Raw genomic sequence first — 18,287 nt, forward strand, 5'->3', positions numbered from 1 at the left:
AGAGACAGAGAACCAGTTTTGCAAGCCCCTTTACGACAGGGAGTTGGTAATCAGGGGCCAATATATGTGAAAGTACCATACTCCCTTATAGAGTTAGAACAGTGGAAAACTACCGTAGGAAAATATAAAGAGAACACAAATAAAGTGGCAAAATTGGTGGAACAGGCTATTAACTCACAAAACCCTGACTGGGAAGACTTGAACTCCATGTTTGATACATTACTCGACCCCACTGAGAGACAGATGGTTAATAAAGCCATCACAACCTCCGTGGAGGGGAACATAGCCAGTGGATTGCTTCAAGGTACTGTCACTCAGCTATTTCCCCTTGAGAATCCTGGATGGGATCCAAATATACCAGAACATATGATGAGGCTAAAACGATATCAAAGTCCTGTAGTATATGGGTTAAAACATGGAGTACTTAAAGCTATAAATTGGTCAAAGCTTTATGAAGTAAGACAAAATTATGACGAATCGCCATCTGATTTTTTGAACAGGTTAAGAGAAACTGCCATCAAATATACTGAACTAGGCCCTGAATCAGCTGATGGTAAAGCACATTTGGTTTTGTTGTTTATGGGTCAGGCTTCAAATGATATAAGAAGGAAGCTGCAGAAGATAGAGGGGGTCCGAGATATGGAGAGACTGCTAGAGGTTGCCTGGAAAGTATTTTGAGATAGAGGTTCAACTGAAAGGGTTAAATCCGTTAAATCCCAACCCAATAAGAAGGCAACTCAGGAAAAGTCACCCAAAAAAACTTCCCCTATGGAGAAGAACCAGTGTGCATACTGTAGAAAGTGGGGACATTGGAAAAAGGACTGTCCAGTGTTAAAAGAAAAATCCTCAGTTCCCCAACTCTCAGTAGTACAAACCTCAAGTGGCTCAGGCTCTGAGTGATGGCAACCAAGGGCTATTCCCCCAGCAGAGCCCTTGATTATAACTAAGCTGGGAAAAGTTCACATCAAGTAATTCTTGTAGATTGTGGAGCAGCATATTCTATGTTAAATACCTTAGAAGGGAAACTGAGTCACGACACTGTACATGTTATTTGGGTAACTGGGGTAAGGGAAACAGTTTTTCTTCCAACCTTTGGTATTCAAATTGGAGAAGCATCAATTCCTTTACATGCCTAACTCACCAAAACCATTGTTGGGGAGAAGAAGAATTGGAGGCTTGGAAGCTTGTAAGCAGACTGTGCTTGGTAACTTAAATATGTGTATTTGTAATGTAACTACAATTAGAGACTGTGGTTTTGTGTATAAACACAAACACTTGTAAAAGAAATGTTAGAGCATGCAAATCTGCAGCAGCTGCCAGAAAATGCCAAGGTCAAAGCTAAAAAGATCCTAATAACAGTTCACCATGATGGTAAAGTTATAAACAGGGAATGGAACAAATTAGGAGTGCAGGAGAACACCACTGGTGGGAAGTTGCTTTTGGCTGGTTCCCCATGGCCACTGGCATTTTCAACGCGCTGCTACATCCCACTGTAGTTACACTGTTAATGCAAATTTGTGTGCTTTGGTAGCCACTTGTTACCGGATGAGGCAGGTGAAACTCTGCTTTGATAACTAGGTGAAAGGAGCAGGGCTGGCCAAGACCCTCATGAAATAATCAGGGGCAAGACTGGGTTGGCGTCTGTGTTTGCCACCAGGAAGATCTTATGGCTCTGCTGTTGGCTGCAACCCAGTAGGCGTTGAGCGGTGGAGACACACGCCATGCCAGACCTTGATTAAAGGGATGGCCTTCTCTGTTAGCAGAGGGCCATCCAGGAGGGGAGGACAGGCCAAACAGCCTGCAGTTGGTCTGAAACAACCTGCTCAAGTAAGGTCACTTAGAACAGATTGTCCAGAACTGCGTTCAGCTGGACTTTGACCGTCTCCACAGATGGAGACTCCACAACCTCTCCGGGCAAATATGTTTCATTGTTTGATTGAAGCAAAAGTTAACATATGGTAGACCAAGTAAAACCCCATATATTCCAGGTGAAATTAATTCACATGAAGAGAAAACGTGATTTACAGTGTTATTTAATGGCTCTTTCACTTTGCAGAAGTTCCAAAAGCTTCAGAGTTACATCGTGCTATCCAGACCCATAGGACTGGACACCCCTGCACATCCGTTCCAGTCTGGAGACTGGGTCTATGTGAAGTGGTGGGACAGTGATCCTCTGCAAGCCAAGTGGAAAGGACAGTTTAAAGGAAACAAAGTAAAGACAGAGAGAGAGAAAAAGGGGGGAATGGGGAATAGCTACCAAGAAATGAGACGGGCGTCCTCGTGGTCTGGCCAATAGACACTGGCATCCTTGTGGTCGTGCCAATAGACACAGGTGTCCTCGTGGTCCAACCAATAGACGTGTCTTCTGTGGAGAAATCTCAAAAATCTTCTTCAGAGAGTGTGGTTACTGTGCTGCCAAGGGAGACAAAAGACAGCAACACACATGGACCTCTTTGGGGAAAAAAGACCAACTTTATTGTACGGACATCCCATATTTAAAGTGTGTTACATGCAGCTAGGACAGGACAGTAGTTCATTGGACAATTGGGAAAAACATCCTTGGGACATTACCTCAGGATGTATCCTGTTGCATCTCCCTAGATGTATTGGAAATGGTAGATTCCGTGACCCCTGCAATGTCCTGTAGTCTGGTTCCTCTCCCCTCCTGGCCATACCTAGGTGGCCGAGATCCAATTTCTTCCCGCCCCCCTTTCAGACCCTAGAAAAAACTGTGCCCCCGACCTCGCTCTCTTTCGCCCTCTCTTTCTCTCTTTCGCCCTCTCTTTCTCTCTTTTTCTCTCCTTTCGCTCCTGGGGGACCACAAGAAATAAATCTCTGCAACCTCCCCAGGGGGAAAGAGCCTCTTTTGTTATCTTTTATTCACATTCATGTGGCGGATCTGTGAGTCTTCACCCTAACAGCTGAGCTAGTCCAGACGAAAGGGTAAAGACTCAAAGGGTCAAAGCCACAGTATCCCACGAGAAAGACACCAGGTGTTAATCTTTATTATGAATTCCACTCTGTTTTTCACCATGTTATCACCCTGGGAGACTTCCTCCCTAACTGAAGCTGTAGTCAGCTTGTCAGCCTGGGAATGGACCTGAGAGTCAGGAGAAATGCAGGCCTGAAAAGGATTTCCAAGCTGTAATTCCCTAGCTCTCTAAATGTGTGTGTCCACAGGTCCCCCTTTTAGTTTGAAAGAAAAAGGAGAGGAGAAGTGTTTGTAATCTCTTTGCAGGGCCCTTTGCAAAGGAGAACAAACGCGACTCAAAAGACCTGAAAAACATTCCCAGGAGAAGTCTTTGAACCTGGTATTTTTCCCCTACAGAATCCTATCCAAAGACAAAAAGGAAAAAACCCATTAACGTTATTTCTAAACAGTTCAAAACATATCTAATAGTATTTCAATTGGCTTCAAAAAACAGTTCCACTACGAGCAGATAGGTGTTCATCTTCTGCTTGTAGAGGGGCCATCAGTCTGGTGGTCGGCATGCTGGTCAGCATTTGAATGCTGTGCATTGGCCACATTCTGTCTCGGACGTTGCAGGTCAGCGCAGACACATCTCGCAGGCAGCCAGCGTACCCCAGTATCTGTTGAGATGCAAGCATACCCATGACCCCAAACAATAAGATCATGTGGGCCTTCCCACCTATTTGTGGTCAGGTCCCGTATAAAGACCTTTGCTCGAGGCATTCGTATCTCATCCGAGGCCTGTAACGACAAGAAATGATTCACAATAACAGGATTATCGGAATCTTTTGGCACAGTAACATGATTGATGGTATATAAAGCTTTTTCTAGTCAGCTGTGTGGTGTTTCCCCAGCCATTCCCCTTTTCTGTTTATCTAAAACACGTTTTAAGGTGCCATGAGCGCGTTCGACAATGGCTTGGCCTGTTGGAGAATGTGGAGTGCCAAAATTATGTGAGACTCCCCACATTTGCAAAAACTGCCTCGTCTTTTGGGAGACGTAAGCAGAGCCATTGTCAGTTTTCACTGCAGAAGGTATGCCCAAGATTGCAAAAGCCATTCTCCAATGGGCAATCACATCTCGACCCTTTTCCCCAGTATGAGCAGATGCCCAAATGGCAGAAGAAAAGGTGTCGATAGAGACATGCACATACTTCAACCTGCCAAATTCAGCAATGTGAGTGACATCTGTCTGCCAAAGCTGCAGGGCTTTAAGACCCCTGGGGTTTACCCTCGATGGTAATGGAGCAGCCAGGCCATGACAGTCGTCACAAGAGGCAACAATGTCACAAGCCTCAGTGGCTGTTAGATGAAATTGTTTTTGCAGAGTAGGTGCGTTCTGATGGAAAAACTCATGCAATGCTCGGGCTTGTGCAATCTTAGCAGGCTGAGGTGCCACCCAGGCCAGGTTGGCCAACTTATCAGCCCTGGCATTACCTTCTGTCAGAAACCCTGGCAAGTCCGTGTGGCTCCGTATGTGCAGAACATAATATGGATGAGCTCAGGCTTGGATTGAACACCACAAGGTCTTCAAGAGCCAAAACAGGACGGCGTTGTCAACCTCTTTCAGGAGCGAGCAATCCAAACGCTGAGCTATGTCTGCAACATACACAGAGTCAGTGACCAAATTCAAAGGTACCTGTGAAAACTGTTGGAATGCTATAGTGACAGCCTTCAACTCAATGATTTGAGCAGAACCTGTTTCATGACCTTCCAGCGTTTGCCAGCCAGACTCATCCTGCCAGGTAACAATGGCCTTCCCTGTTTTGCCTGACCCATCAGTGAAGATGGTAGGACCTTGCACTGGCACCCGACTATATTTGGTTCTTAATGACAGTTTAACTGTCTTTGCCATATGCAGTAGCTTATGGCTGGGGAGATGATAAACAATCTGCCCCTTAAAACTTGCAGCACACTTTGCAAGGGGACACTATTAATAAAAGCCCCTTCAAAAAATTCCTGCTCCACAGGGAGCACAAGTGTAGTGGGGTCCGCTGCCATCAATTGCACGCATCATTGATGGCATTTCAGTATCAGTTGGGCAATTAATTCGAATATTGTATTTACCGTCTTTTTAAGCTGATGCGGCAGAAAGACCCATTCCAAAACGTGCAAGGGATCAGGTCAGGTATCATTCCATTGGCCAACGATACCTGTAGGATGCAAATCTGGATTGATGATAAACACAGTGATATCAACAGAGGGGTCTACTCGACATACTTGACGAGTAGACAGCATGCTGCACCTGCTGCAGTGCTCGCTGTGCCTCAGGGGTTAATGTTCGAGGTGAATCCAAGCTAGAGTCCCCCTTCAGGATACTGAAGAGCAGGGACAATTGCTCGGTGATCAGTCCTAAATAAGGATGTAACCAACCAATGACACCCAGCAACTTCTGAGCATCATTTAAAGTCTTTATGGAATCTGTGAATTACACCTCCTGATGTTGGATCGTTCGATCCAAGATCTTGACCCCTAAATACCTCCAGGGAGGCTGTCGCTGGACCTTTTCTGAAGCCACCTGCATCCCATAACAGCGTAAAGCAGTGAGCAGCTGAGGTTCTATCCTCAGCAACTCATCCTGAGTAGGAGCTGCTACTAGGATGTAATGATAGAGATACGCGTTAGGGAACTGCCTGTGAACTCCAGACAAGGCCTGAGCTACGTACCATTGACAAATGGTTGGGCTGTTTAGACAACCTTGAGGCAAAACCCTCATTGATATCTCTGTCCAGGCTCTGAATTGTTCACTGTTGATACTGTAAAAGCAAACTTTGGTCTGTTGTCAGGGCACAAGGGGATTGTAAAAAAATAGTCCTTCAAATCAACCACCAGAATGTCCCATCCAGCAGGGAGCATGGTGGGCTATGGCATCCCAGGCTGCAATGCCCCCATGCTCTCCATGACAGCATTTATCTTTCGGAGATCTTATAACAATCTCCATTTTCCTGACTTTTTTTGTATCACAAAGACAGGGGAATTCCAGGGACTGTTGGAAGGTTCGAGGTGTCCCTGTTCTAATTGCTCTTGGACTAATTGGCGAAGGGCTAATAATTTTGTTTTTGGCAGGGACCACTGTGCTTGCCAAACCGGGGTATTAGTCAACCACTGGAGAGGCATTGCAGGATAATTCCTGCCCTTCATTTCAATGGTCCCAATTACAAATTTGACTGAATGCGCACTCCCCAGGCAGCCAAAACATCAGAGGCTGACCGGAGCTGAGGTTATGTAGGGTTGGATGGTAGCTATCTGCCCTTCCAAATTCCTGATGAGCACAGGCCACTGACTTACAAAAGTCTGTGCTGTGCCTCCCACACCTTCAATGGCCTGGCCAAGAGGGGCCATCAGCCATGTGGGAGGCCAGGCAGAATAGGAAATGACAATGATGTCTGCCCCAGTATTGAGCAAACCTCTGAGCTGGATCTGGGGTGGGTTGGCATCTGGCACTGACAAAGTGCACACCATCTGTGGGAGCTGATCGTAGATATTCATTGTCCAAAAGACTTGCAGTGTTCCTGTGGAGCAGAACCCGCTGTCTTTCCGGTCTCGATGATCAGCCCTGGGAACATATGAGAGAAAAGGCACAAGTTGGGTGATACGGGTTCCTGCCAGGATAGTGACAGGAGGACATGGAGTAGAAACCATGTCACAGATTTGTCCTGTGGTCAGCATCAATGACCCCTGGGTGGACGAGGATTCCCTGGATGGTGGCACTGGATCGACCTACGAGCAGTGCACTGAGCCCATGGCCCAGAGGGCCAAAGGCATCCAGAGGGATCTTGTGCACACCGACAGAGTCTAAGACAACTGTGACTGTAGTGTGTACATCCACGCCGGTGGAGCCCTGGGTGCGGGCTGCATGCTGACTGAGGAAACCTGTGCCAGTGAAGGGTTCTGGGGTGCCATTTGTGTCTGCGCACTGCATCCTCGAGTGCTCGTTGTCCCATTACCCTGGTCCGGCACAGGCTTCTTTGTTTTGCACTGATTAGCATAGTGTCCTGGTTTTTTGCATTTAGCGCACAGAAAGGTAGGCATGTTAGCCCTCTGTTGCTGTGGCTTCTGCTTCTTGTTGCCATTATTTTTCCCATGCTTTTTCTGACAACCCCCTGACATGTTTTGATGATGCCACATGGCAGCTGCTAAAGTGGAGATCTCATGATCTATGGTTCCCACCTTAGCACATGCCTGGATCATCTCAGTCAAAGAGGGGTCCCCTGGCAAAGCCTGGATGATTTTTAAACAATCAACATTAGCATTGTCCCTAGCCAGCTGTTTACATAACAACTGTCTTAGGGCATCATCCTCAACCTGCTTCTCCAAGGCAGCTGCAATTTTCTCAACAAATTGTAGGAAAGGTTCTCTGGGACCCTGAGTAATTTTCACATATTTTTGTCATGGGGAAGCAGCTTCCATAGTTTTTAACATGGCTGCAAGCCCTATTTTTTGGCATTGTTCTAGAATCGGGGTCCCAGGTGGCTTGCATGTCAGGGCTAGCGAATTGATGTCGACCCATCAAAGCATCCTTCCTCACAGCATATCTAGGATCTGGCCGGGGTCTCTGCATATTCTCAGCAGCAGCCCTGTCAGCCATTTGTCTCCAGTTGTCCTCAAACAGTCTAATTTGGACAGGCTGGAACAGCACCTGGGCCAGATGTCTAATATCATAGGGAGCTAGTAAATCAGTATTCAGCACCCTAATAATTTGCATCACTTTTGCAGAACCGAGACCATATTTTGCCACCTTGTCCTGTAAATCTTGGACCACACACCAAGCTATGGTGTTGTGCCTATCTGCCTGCCCTGAGCCAGGCACAGCCTTGAAGACAGGAAAGGCCTGAGGTCCCCCAGTCCCCTCAGGGACCGGGCTGATCTCAGCTGGATCTACTTGAACGCCTTCCTCCACCCGGAGAACACCACCCCCTGGCATTCCCAAACGTTCTAGTAAATCCCAGTCTCTTTGTTGCAATGCTTTGATTTTCACCACCTCCCAGAAGCCGTGATGATTCTTGGGCCGGACTGTGACTGAACACGGGGGCAGGGTCCACAGGCTGCTCCGAGAGGAAGCTGAGGGACCAGCACAGCTTCAACTGTCCGATGCGAGTCCTCGCCTTTGAAGGGGGGGTCTGCTGTGCCTCTCCACTCGAGGCGTTGGACTGGAGTGACGAGAGCGGTCCCTGTCCCATGGAGGATGGTGCGGCAGACACAGGCACAGATGCAGCGGCGCTTTGCATGGTCGGCGGGGGTAGGTTTGTTGACGGAAATACACAGAGTTCCAGCAGCAGCTCTGGTGCACCGGGGGGAGAAGCCTGCACTTCCGGGTGGGCGGGGTACGTCATCAGGGGCGGCACGTCAGGCGTCACAGCCCCGCCCATCACCGGGGCGGGCTGCTGTGGCCCCACCTCCAGAGGCGGGCCAGGCTGTGACACCACCGAGGAGGGGGTGGACAACACCACCTCCACCTCTGCAGCTGGAGTCACCTGCTCTGCCCCTGCGGGCGGGCCCGTAGGCGACAAGGGAGCCACCTCTGTTCCCGAGTATGCCAGGAGGGAAGAGGGGGCCGCGCCAGGGGGGCTCGCTGCCGCGCCGGGGGGGGGGCTAGCTGCCGCACCACCCACAGGCGCAGCCGCTGGGAAGACACCGTCCCCGGACTCCCCCGGTCCCGCGCCCGCACCACCCTGCGGCATTCCGGGCGCTGCCACCGCCGTGCCCGCCTGAGTGGCCGTGAATCTTTCCAGTGTTACATGAACAGTCTGCATAACTTGTTCTGTGATCAGGGCTGTGATCTGGCTCAGCAGGTCTGTCGAAACGGACGACAAACATGCTGCTCCAGTAGGCAAAGGGGCCGTGAGAGGGTCGGATAGCTGGCTCAGCGCTGACTATCCGGACCCCGCGCCTTGCGAAAAGGGGGGGGGGGGGGGGGGGGGGGGGTCTAGGGCTGTGAGACAGAAACGAACGGCCAGTCCCGCTCCCTGCTTCAGAGCCCCATCCCTCTAGAAATGCAGGGGAGGGATATTTCGGCTGGATGTAGTCATTTGGGGAAGGATACGTTGGCGGGAAGTATTCCCTAGGTGACGGGTACTTTGACTGAGGTGAATTTTCATGGGGAACACCCCCCTGCGGAACCTTCGGGCAGGGCACGTCTGGTGGGGAAAATTCCATCTCCTGGTCCTCGGACATTTCGTTCCCCATCTCCTGTGTGTCCCCCATCATGAATCGATTAATGAGCCCCCAGGTGGTTAGCAAAGGGGATACTGAGGTATCTGTTGCTAGAAGGGCGCCCCATAAACGCTCTCCTAGCTGCCTCCATGATTCTGGGGAAAAACCTTCTTTGGGGTCCTCGGAGAAACCATGCTCTTTTGCCCATGCCAGTACGGCGATCAAATCTCTGTCTGGAATGGGGGCTTCCAAATTCTCTAGGACCCCTTTCCAAATGGAGAGGGCAGATTCCTCTTGCTTAGTTAAGAGGCTCCCCATTATCTAACTAGCTTCCCAACTAATTGCTTAGCCGGGGACGGGGAACCAGAGAGTACCTCATCCATCCGGATTTCCGGTTCGCCGATGGGTCCGTGCGGTCTCCTCGCGGCTCCTCTCCACCGACTCCTCGGTGGAGAGTGCCGGGCGCTGTGCGCCGCACGGCTCCGCAGTGCTCCACAGCGCTCCGCGATGCCTTCGCTGTCCCGTGCCAGGTGGCTCCGCGCCGCGGAGCCCCGCACTGCTTCGCGGTTCGTGCCGGGCCGCCCCGATCCGGCCCGCGGCTCCCGGTGCTCCGCTCCCGAAGACGGTTGGAATCCCCTGCAGTGGTCCGGTCCAGGTGCGATCTTTGTCGGGTAAGATCTACGTGGACGCCTCCAGATGTGGTTACTGAGCTGCAAAGAGAGAGAAAAGACAGCAACACACACGGACCTCTTTGGGGAAAAAAGGCCAACTTTATTGTACGGACATCCCATGTTTAAAGTGTGTTACGTGCAGCTAGGACAGGACAGTAGTTCATTGGACAATTGGGAAAAACATCCTTGGGACAGTACCTCAGGATGTATCCCACGGGAAAGACACCAGGTGTTAATCTTTATTATGAATTCCACTCTGTTTTTCACCATGTTATCACCCTGGGAGACTTCCTCCCTAACTGAAGCTGTAGTCAGCTTGTCAGCCTGGGAATGGACCTGAGAGTCAGGAGAAATGCAGGCCTGAAAAGGATTTCCAAGCTGTAATTCCCTAGCTCTCTAAATGTGTGTGTCCACAAGAGAGTCACTTTTTATAGTCCTTTTCAAAGCAAGTGGTGTCCGACCTAGAGATGGTGAGATTTATGGGCCATTGTGAGATGCTCCGAGACAGAACATGCAGTGGTGCTCTGAGAAGCAGTTGTAGGTGTACAGAGCACGCAGTTTTCAGTTAGTACCTGTTTGAAAGCATTGTACCGTGGACAGGACACACACAATCACTTGGCAAGCATCCACCTCAACCAGGCCAGAACTCCTGTCCAGAAGCGAGTGGAGGGTCCTCGGCGTCTTAGCCTCTACCCTTGCCACGGTCATGAGGCATAAGAGGGAAAAATTACAGACCGAGTCTTACAGCATTGGAACTTACAAGCTACTACTAGCTTAGCTAGAGTAGCAGGGCCTAAACCATATTTTATAAGACCTTTCTTTTATAATATCTCTATCTATCTGCAACAGTTTTCCTGAAACACAGGACTGTGATCCTGTTTTTTGCCTTGCTCCATCCTCTGAGGATCCTGAATTCCACCATCTCATGGGCAGTGGAGTCAAGGCTGCCTCCAACTTTCATGTTCCTGGCCTTTATTTTCTGTAACCCTGCTCATGTAATAACCACCAGTGGCAGTCATAATGGATATGTTTTGTCGTGATGGCTGCATCCACTCAAAATGGATACACAATAGCCAAGGACTAATTTGAGCAACAGCGCCTCCCAACCATCGTACTGGTGAAGGTCCAACTCAAGCCAAGTTTGGAAGAAATTAACATCTGTAGTCAGTGTGCAACTATGATTTTACTCCAAAAATAGTGGATAGCTCATGGTTCCTCGAGTTCTCCTGCATGACAGCAGGCTGCATACCAGAATCTCCCTCTGAGTAGTTATGACTCTTGAGGTTACTTCTCAAAGTTGAGATTTCTTATTGTAACAGATTCTCAATAAGTGATTGATATGATGCTAAACTTTGAAATCTTAGCTAAGTGATATAAAGGATTAATTGTGCACATAGCATCCTTTAGACATAAACTGTTGACCGAGTCTGGGACTAAGTCTGGATCCAGCTGCCCGTACATCCCCTCAGAAATGAGCTTAGAACACAAGGGGGTCCTTTCTGAACCTCTTGACTCAATTGGAGGGTATCCCTGACAGTTTTGTCTGGTCCTGTCCTCTATGCAGCAAGTAATCAAGTGTACCTTGCCATCAAATCTTGTTAAACCATTCTCACATTTACTATCAACTTTGTTAAATTGCTGGTTTATATCACTAAACACATCGCTCATCACTTACAAGTGAAGCATGCCACTCCATCCACAACAAACCTCAAGTTAATCATCTTTCTCTTTTGCTCAGGCTCTTGAAAAAGCTTGTGTTGCTGTGGACCTCGCGTTAGAGATAGAAATGAGACCAGACACCTCTTTCTTCTTGCAGAATAGCTGAATTTTTAATCACTTAGCTTATATTTATAGGAATATCAGAAGGCACCATATATGAATCTAATTGGTTAACAATCCACTGAAACTCATTTCATTGGTTGGTAATGGCCAGTGTACATGTCCATTAAACCTCTCTATTTCTAGACAGTTGGCATATTTTCTTCACAAATTCTCATGGGATAGAATTCATGTTTTTGCAGGTGCAACCTGTTTTTCTCACAAGAATAGATTGTTATACAAACTGATTTTCATTCTTAGAATTTGTTTCTCATGGGAACTCAATAGGCTCGCTGTTATTTCAGCTGAAATAGCAATAAGGCTTGATTTTAGAAGGCCTTTCTTTTATAAGATTTTACCTATATGCAACAAGCTTGTAGGTGCTTAACTGGATGCTTTGATGCCTGTAGAGGTTAGACCCCAGCCAGAACCTAAGCACTTCACAGCTGCTTGCTTACTTCCCCCCCTGCCCCTCCCCAGGGACTGAGGAGAGAATCAGAAGGGTAAAAGTGAGAAAGCTGCGGGTTGAGAAAAGGACACTAATAGGTTGTAGTAGTTTAGGAGTGGTACTCTGCAACTGAGCCATGTCCTCAGACAGCCAGGGAATCTGAATCATTTATTCAAAAAAATTAGCTGCTTTTATACACTCTTTCAGTATTTCCTTACATGGTAATTCTCACCACTTGACCTATCCCATTGTGACAATTGATAAAAGATTCGTGTTAATCACAAAAGCATTGGGATTTGCATAAACCAGAATGCTAAGCTCTGAAGTGAAGCATGGACACTAGATAAAGGAAATTATATTATTAAATAATTCTGTTTAAAATCACCTTGTTATATTATGTTGTATTATGTTACATTACATTATGTTATATTATGTTATGTTTTCCAAATAAGTTGTATTGGCTACCAGCTTGCAAAATCGAACTTCCCAAAAAGCCCTTCCTGCCTTTGTCTGATCAATGCTGCCTATCTCAAGGACCAGACTTCCAGAACTTCTCTGGTGGTTATCTACAAGGACCAGATGGCTATCTGTGACTGATTATCACCCAAAGGCTTTGTGAATTTGTGTAAGGATGTTTATTCAACCACCACTGCTTACCTAGCAAAATTATGACAGCAAAAAAAAAAAAACCCAAAAGTATTGATTACAATGAGAAACCACAGTATAAGAAGAGGCTGCAAACCAAGGTTCGGTGGAGCGTGGAGTGGGCGGTAACCCCTCGCGTTCCCCAGCGCGCTGCTTGCTCTTTCTATATCAAATAAAGCAATCCAAAATTTTACTGAATATCGAGACTTTTGTCTCTCATTTATAACACCATGTTGCCACGTCAGCAACATGCTTTCTAAATGTCCTTCTCCTCTCCCGTAGGGGTCTGCCGCGTGACACCTCCCCCAAAGGTCAGGAGGAGACAAGCCTCTCTATGCTGCCATGTGCTTCTTTGTGGTGCCATGTACTTTTGCAGGCGCGACCTTCAGCCGGCAGCTCAACTCCATCCCATCTCTTCCCACAGTACTCCCCAATTTAGTGCTCCCACGTGTGGAAGGAGCAGAGACCGGAGAGAGGCCTCCCTGGAGAGTGATCCCTTAGATAAGAAGTTGCTTACTTAGAATGACTAATACTAGAAATATTTCCCTGCTTGTAGACCCCTGCCTTATCTCCCTGTAAAACCATTGGATAAGCTTCCCAAACTTAGTAGTTATTGGTTCTTATCCCAATCCACCATAAACCTATAAAACCTCTGTTGCAACCCTGCCCCAGCGGATTTGCTGCCCTGGACCCCTTCATGGAAGAAATAAAGATTCTGTGAAACTTCATTTGCAGCTCTTCCTGGTCTCTTCTCTTTCTGCTGGCTAGGGGTACTTGGCAAGCCTGGACTCCAGGCATTACTTGCATCCTGGTACCTCGTAGCTGAAACCTGCCTGAGACACCAGGAAAGGCTGTTCCATACGGGACAACTTATCCGAGCACGTTGTGGCAGTTTGGGGCCAAACCCCGAAGCCCCGACAGCTACACCTACGGAGACTTTCCAAACCACTCTACCACTCGCTTCCTCCCTCCCCCTTGCGCTAGGATGGAGAGGAGAATAGGAAGCACAAAAGGCAAAGATCACAGGTTGAGATAAGAACAATTTACTGGACAGAGCAAGGAGATAAGAAAACAAACAGTAACAGCAATAATACTAATGACAGAGGGTACAAGAAAAGAAACATTATTGCTTACTGGGGAAACCCCTGAAAATAGACAATACCTGTGATATAGGGAACTTATAAATAAACTTAAATAGGTTATAGTTTGCTGTGCAGTCAAGTGCGTTAAGAGCAGATAGTCCTTTGCTGTACAACAGGATTTTGCCTATCGTTTAAGACTGATAAGCAGGAACTAGTGCTTGAAAAACTGCTAAAATCTGGATCTATAGTTTTGGACTATGGCCAGAAGCCTTGGAAGACAGCCAAATACCAAGAGAGCCTGTGCAAGGACCGGGTTCATCCAGAGGACATCGTGAAGGTGACTGCTTACTTCATCCAGTGACCCCTGCCCAAGACCACCAGAAGACAGTACACAAGCACAGAACATGAAAAGCTGATTGACATACGAAGTAAGTGTAGGCTGGGATAGGTTATGAATATGTATAGGCGATGTTGAAACTTTCATAAATATGCATGAGCTTAGGTGTATGTAAACAGAGCATCTGCTCTGTTTGGTGCACGTTTGTGGTGGAGAAATCCCCTGTGTGCCCAGCCCTGAATAAACATACCTACTTTACAACCCCTTGCTGGCTGTAGAGTCTTTCTCTGAGTGTCACCTGACCACTACTTCTGCCATGCTACCCCCACAGCTCCCTCTAGCTCAGAACCTGAGCCACTCTGCTGCTCCCTCTGCCATGCTTACTCAACCAGAAAGAACCCCTTCTCCAAAGAGACTTCCTTTCCCCTGCCCCCCAGCAATGTCATGAGGTGGTATAGAATAACCTCAGGGTCCTAGCCATGCCCCCTTGTGATGGTTTTGCACATATAACATTTAATGAGGAAAAAAAGAGACACCCACAAAGCATTGGCTACCATCCATGAATCAGTGTAGAGGTAGAACTTTGGCTACTTCTCTCTTTCAGGAATATCCAGGGCCAGTTGAACAACTTTGAGTTCAACAAGTTGACTTGATCCACCTTCTCCTTCAGTGGCTTATATTATACAATTCAACATTACAGGCTGTTGTCATGCAAAAAAAAAAAAATCCCCTTGAGTTACACATTGTCACAGGACTTGTTTTTCAAGGCCCAAGATGGTGTTCTGGGCCATGGTGTGAGGCACAGGGAACATCTCGAACCATCCAGTGGTTGTTTCCACTACTGTCAGCACTTGCCCTGGTAGGTTTGTGGTAATGTGATGTAATCGATCTGCCAGACCTCCCCATATTTATATTTTGACCATCATCCCCCATACTACAGGGGCTATACCTGCTTGGCCTGCTTGATCACAGCACATGTTTGACAGTTATGGATGACCTGGGAGATGGTGTCCGTGGTAAAGTCCAACCCTCGATCATGAACCCATCTGCTTGTTGCATTTTTTCCCTGATGACTTGAGGTGTCATGGGCCTACCAAGACAGAAGTAATTCGCCCGTATATTGCCAGTCCAGATCTTCCTGAGACACTTTTATCTTGGCAACCTGATCCACCTGTTAATTGTTGCGATGCTATTCAGTAGCTCCACTCTTGGGTACATGTGCATCTACATGATGTACATTTACAGCCAACTTCTCTACCTGGGCAGTGATGTCTTGCCACAATTCAGCAGCCCGGATGGGTTTGCCTCTGTGCTGCCAGGTGGTCTTTTTCCATTGGTCTAGTCACTCCCACAGAATATTTGCCACCATCCACAAGTCAGTGTAGAGGTAGAGCACTGGCCATTTCTCTTGTTCAGAGATATTCAAAGCCAGCTGGATGGTTTTCAGCTCTGCAACCTGACTTGATCCACATTGCCCCTCAATAGCCTCTGTGACTTGCCATGTAAGACTCCATATGGCAGCTTTCCATTTTTGATGTATCCCTACAATACAGCATAAACCATCAGTAAAGAGACTGTGAGTTTTTTGATTTTCTGGTAGCTGATTATATGGTAGGGCCTCCTCAGCACATCACCTTTTTCTACTCTTCTGATAATCAGAAAAATTTTCCCTGAGGCCAATTTGTAATTACTTCCAAGATCCCTGGCAATTGGGTTTTCCTATTCGAGCTTGCTGTATGATTAGCTCAACCCACTTACTCCACATAGCATCAGTGGCATGTCTGGAAGGGACGTTCCCTTTAGACATCCAGCCTAGCGCTAGCAGTCAGGGTGCCAGGAGGAGCTGTGCTTTAGTGTCAGCACTTCTGAAGCAGATTAAACCCCTTCATAAGGTGCCAGTATCTCTTTTTCAACTGGGATGTTGTGACAGGACCTTTCACCCCTGATACAGCAAAAGCTTTTCTGTTTTTCCCCATGTCCAAGTTAGACTGGAATAGCTTGCCTTGTGATAAATTATCTTGGCTGAAAACATCCTTAGCCAGCAATAAACATCCTGCCTTGAATGCATGGGAAAGGATAAGCAAAAATTCCTGACTGACAGACATGGTACTTTTACAAACTATAAAAGATCACTATAATTTTCATAAAATCAGAAATCTCTTACACACTGTCTCAATGTGTGAATATGTGGGGAGTTCTCCTCTGTCTTGGTTTGAAAGACAGGTATGGTCTAAGGAAAGGCAAGAGCCCCTTTTCTGTGATGCAGAGTGCAACCCCCCTCCCTTTTAATTATTTTAGGTCCAATTCAGACACCTTCAGGCAGGAGATATGGGGATAAGAATAACAGTTCTTTACTGGTATCTAACAAAGCAGAAAAACAACAACAGCTATAAAAATTGGCAACAGAAACAGTCTAGCTCCGCTCCAGTCCCTTCTGGCCGCAGGCCGTCTCCCTGTGCTGTTACCGCTGCTGTGGGGGCAGGGCAGGTCCCGCGCAGTTGAAGAGGGCTGGAGTGATGGCGGCCGCGGCCCAGGGGTGAGAGGGGATGGGGAAAGTTACTCCCCCCTCACGGTGTCGGTCGTGGTGCTCAGCAGAGTGTCCGGAGGTCGTAGGGTGAGCTAGGAGAGCAGCAGAGCGATGTCCAAAGGCAGGGAGCGTGGATCTCAGTGCTGGGATGGCAGGGGAAGATGCCAGAGCAGAGCCCAGGTTGTCTTCCCACTCCAGGAGCCAAGCGAGAGAGAGCCCAGCTCCAGACCCCCCCGTCCCACCTTTCCTTTTCCGGTTCCCCCCCCCTCCCCCTCCACCCACCCCCTACGAGAGAACATTATCTGTCGTTTTAAGGTGTAGCCACAATTACTTAGCATAACAATGGGAGAAAATTCCACTGAAAGAAAAGGGCATAATTCAACCTCCAACATTATGCACCCCTGAATTTCTCCCATACTAATATGCTATATCAGATTAAACTGTTACATTATATATACATACATGCAGTTAGAGACATAGGCACAGTACTATAGGTATTTCACCCTAAAACAAGGTCTCCTTGGGGTATGCATTAGGTCTCTCCATTCTTTTGCATCACCCACCAGGTGCAACCTGGTCCTTGAGCGAATATAACTCCATGGATGGGATTGTCTTTGCTGGAGGCAGGATTCACCCAAACAGTTTTTCCTAGCATACCTCTCATGTGTACCAGTGGAACCTTATCTCCATTTGATATTCCCAAGGGCTCAGATTGGGCAGGGCCTGCTCGGTTAGTGGAACCTCGGGTGTTCACTAACCAGGTGGCCTTTGGTAGATTAATCTCCCAGTTCTTGAAAGTTCCCCCACCCAGTGCCTTCAAGGTGGTTTTAAGCAGGCCATTGCACCGTTCAACTTTCCCTGCAGCTGGTGCATGGTAGGGGATATGGTACACCCACTCAATGCTGTGTTCTCTAGCCCAGGTGTTTATAAGGCTGTTCTTGAAATGAGTCCCATTGTCTGACTCAATTCTCTCAGGGGTACCATGCCTCCAAAGAACTTGTTTTTCCAGGCCCAGGATGGTGTTCCGAGCAGTGGCATGAGGCACAGGGTAGGTCTCCAACCATCCAGTGGTGGCTTCCACCATGGTCAGTACATAGCGCTTGCCCTGGCGGGTTTGAGGCAGTGTGATGTAGTCAATCTGCCAGGCCTCTCCATACTTATATTTGGACCATCGCCCCCCATACCAGAGGGGCTTCACCCGCTTGGCTTGCTTGATGGCAGCGCATGTCTCACAGTCATGGATAACTTGAGAAATACTGTCCACGGTTAGATCCACCCCTCGGTCTCGTGCCCACTTATATGTGGCATCTCTACCCTGATGACCTGAGGCATCATGGGCCCATCGAGCCAGGAACAACTCTCCCTTGTGCTGCCAGTCTAAATCTATCTTCGACACTTCTATCTGTGCAGCCTGATCTACCTGCTCATTGTGTCGGTGTTCCTCATTAGCCCGACTCTTGGGGACATGGGCATCTAAGTGACGGACTTTCACAGGCAGCTTCTCTACCCGGGTGGCAATGTCTTTCCATTCATCGGCAGCCGAGATTGGCTTTCCCATACGTTGCCAGTTAGCCTTTTTCCACCTTTCCAGCCATCCCCACAGAGCATTGGCTACCATCCATGAATCAGTGTAAAG

General features: G+C 47.8%; 1 protein-coding gene, 2 long non-coding RNA genes and 1 pseudogene across 6 annotated transcripts in view; 1 reads left to right on the forward strand and 3 right to left on the reverse strand.

Moving 5' to 3' along the window:
- Nucleotides 1-2,452: 2,452 nt before the first annotated feature.
- Nucleotides 2,453-7,955, reverse strand: LOC148220283 (endogenous retrovirus group K member 9 Gag polyprotein-like; annotated as a pseudogene). Its single transcript, XR_015798919.1, has 2 exons — nt 6,378-7,955; nt 2,453-5,123 (listed from the first exon to the last, which is right to left on the reverse strand). The product of XR_015798919.1 is annotated as an endogenous retrovirus group K member 9 Gag polyprotein-like (transcript).
- Nucleotides 2,453-9,619, reverse strand: LOC148220284 (uncharacterized). 3 transcript variants are annotated; one of them, XR_015798921.1, is made up of 2 exons: nt 9,498-9,619; nt 2,453-6,526 (listed from the first exon to the last, which is right to left on the reverse strand). It is a non-coding gene; the product is annotated as an uncharacterized LOC148220284 (long non-coding RNA). The 3 variants fall into 3 exon arrangements; XR_015798920.1 differs by lacking the exon at nt 9,498-9,619 and adding an exon at nt 7,952-8,088; XR_015798922.1 differs by lacking the exon at nt 9,498-9,619 and adding an exon at nt 7,949-8,056.
- Nucleotides 9,620-9,688: 69 nt separating this feature from the next.
- LOC148220285 (uncharacterized) lies at nt 9,689-14,389 on the forward strand. Its single transcript, XR_015799009.1, has 2 exons — nt 9,689-9,794; nt 12,988-14,389. It is a non-coding gene; the product is annotated as an uncharacterized LOC148220285 (long non-coding RNA).
- LOC148220286 (nuclear factor interleukin-3-regulated protein-like) overlaps nt 9,705-18,287 on the reverse strand; it is a 61,666-nt gene continuing 53,083 nt past the window's right edge. Inside the window, exon 2 of the transcript XR_015799004.1 lies at nt 9,705-9,833. The gene's annotated coding sequence lies outside the window, so the exon portion shown is untranslated. The remainder of the gene's footprint in view (nt 9,834-18,287) is intronic.

Source organism: Sturnus vulgaris, chromosome W (assembly GCF_052056855.1).
Source record: "Sturnus vulgaris isolate bStuVul1 chromosome W, bStuVul1.hap1, whole genome shotgun sequence".
Taxonomy (NCBI): Eukaryota; Metazoa; Chordata; class Aves; order Passeriformes; family Sturnidae; genus Sturnus; species Sturnus vulgaris.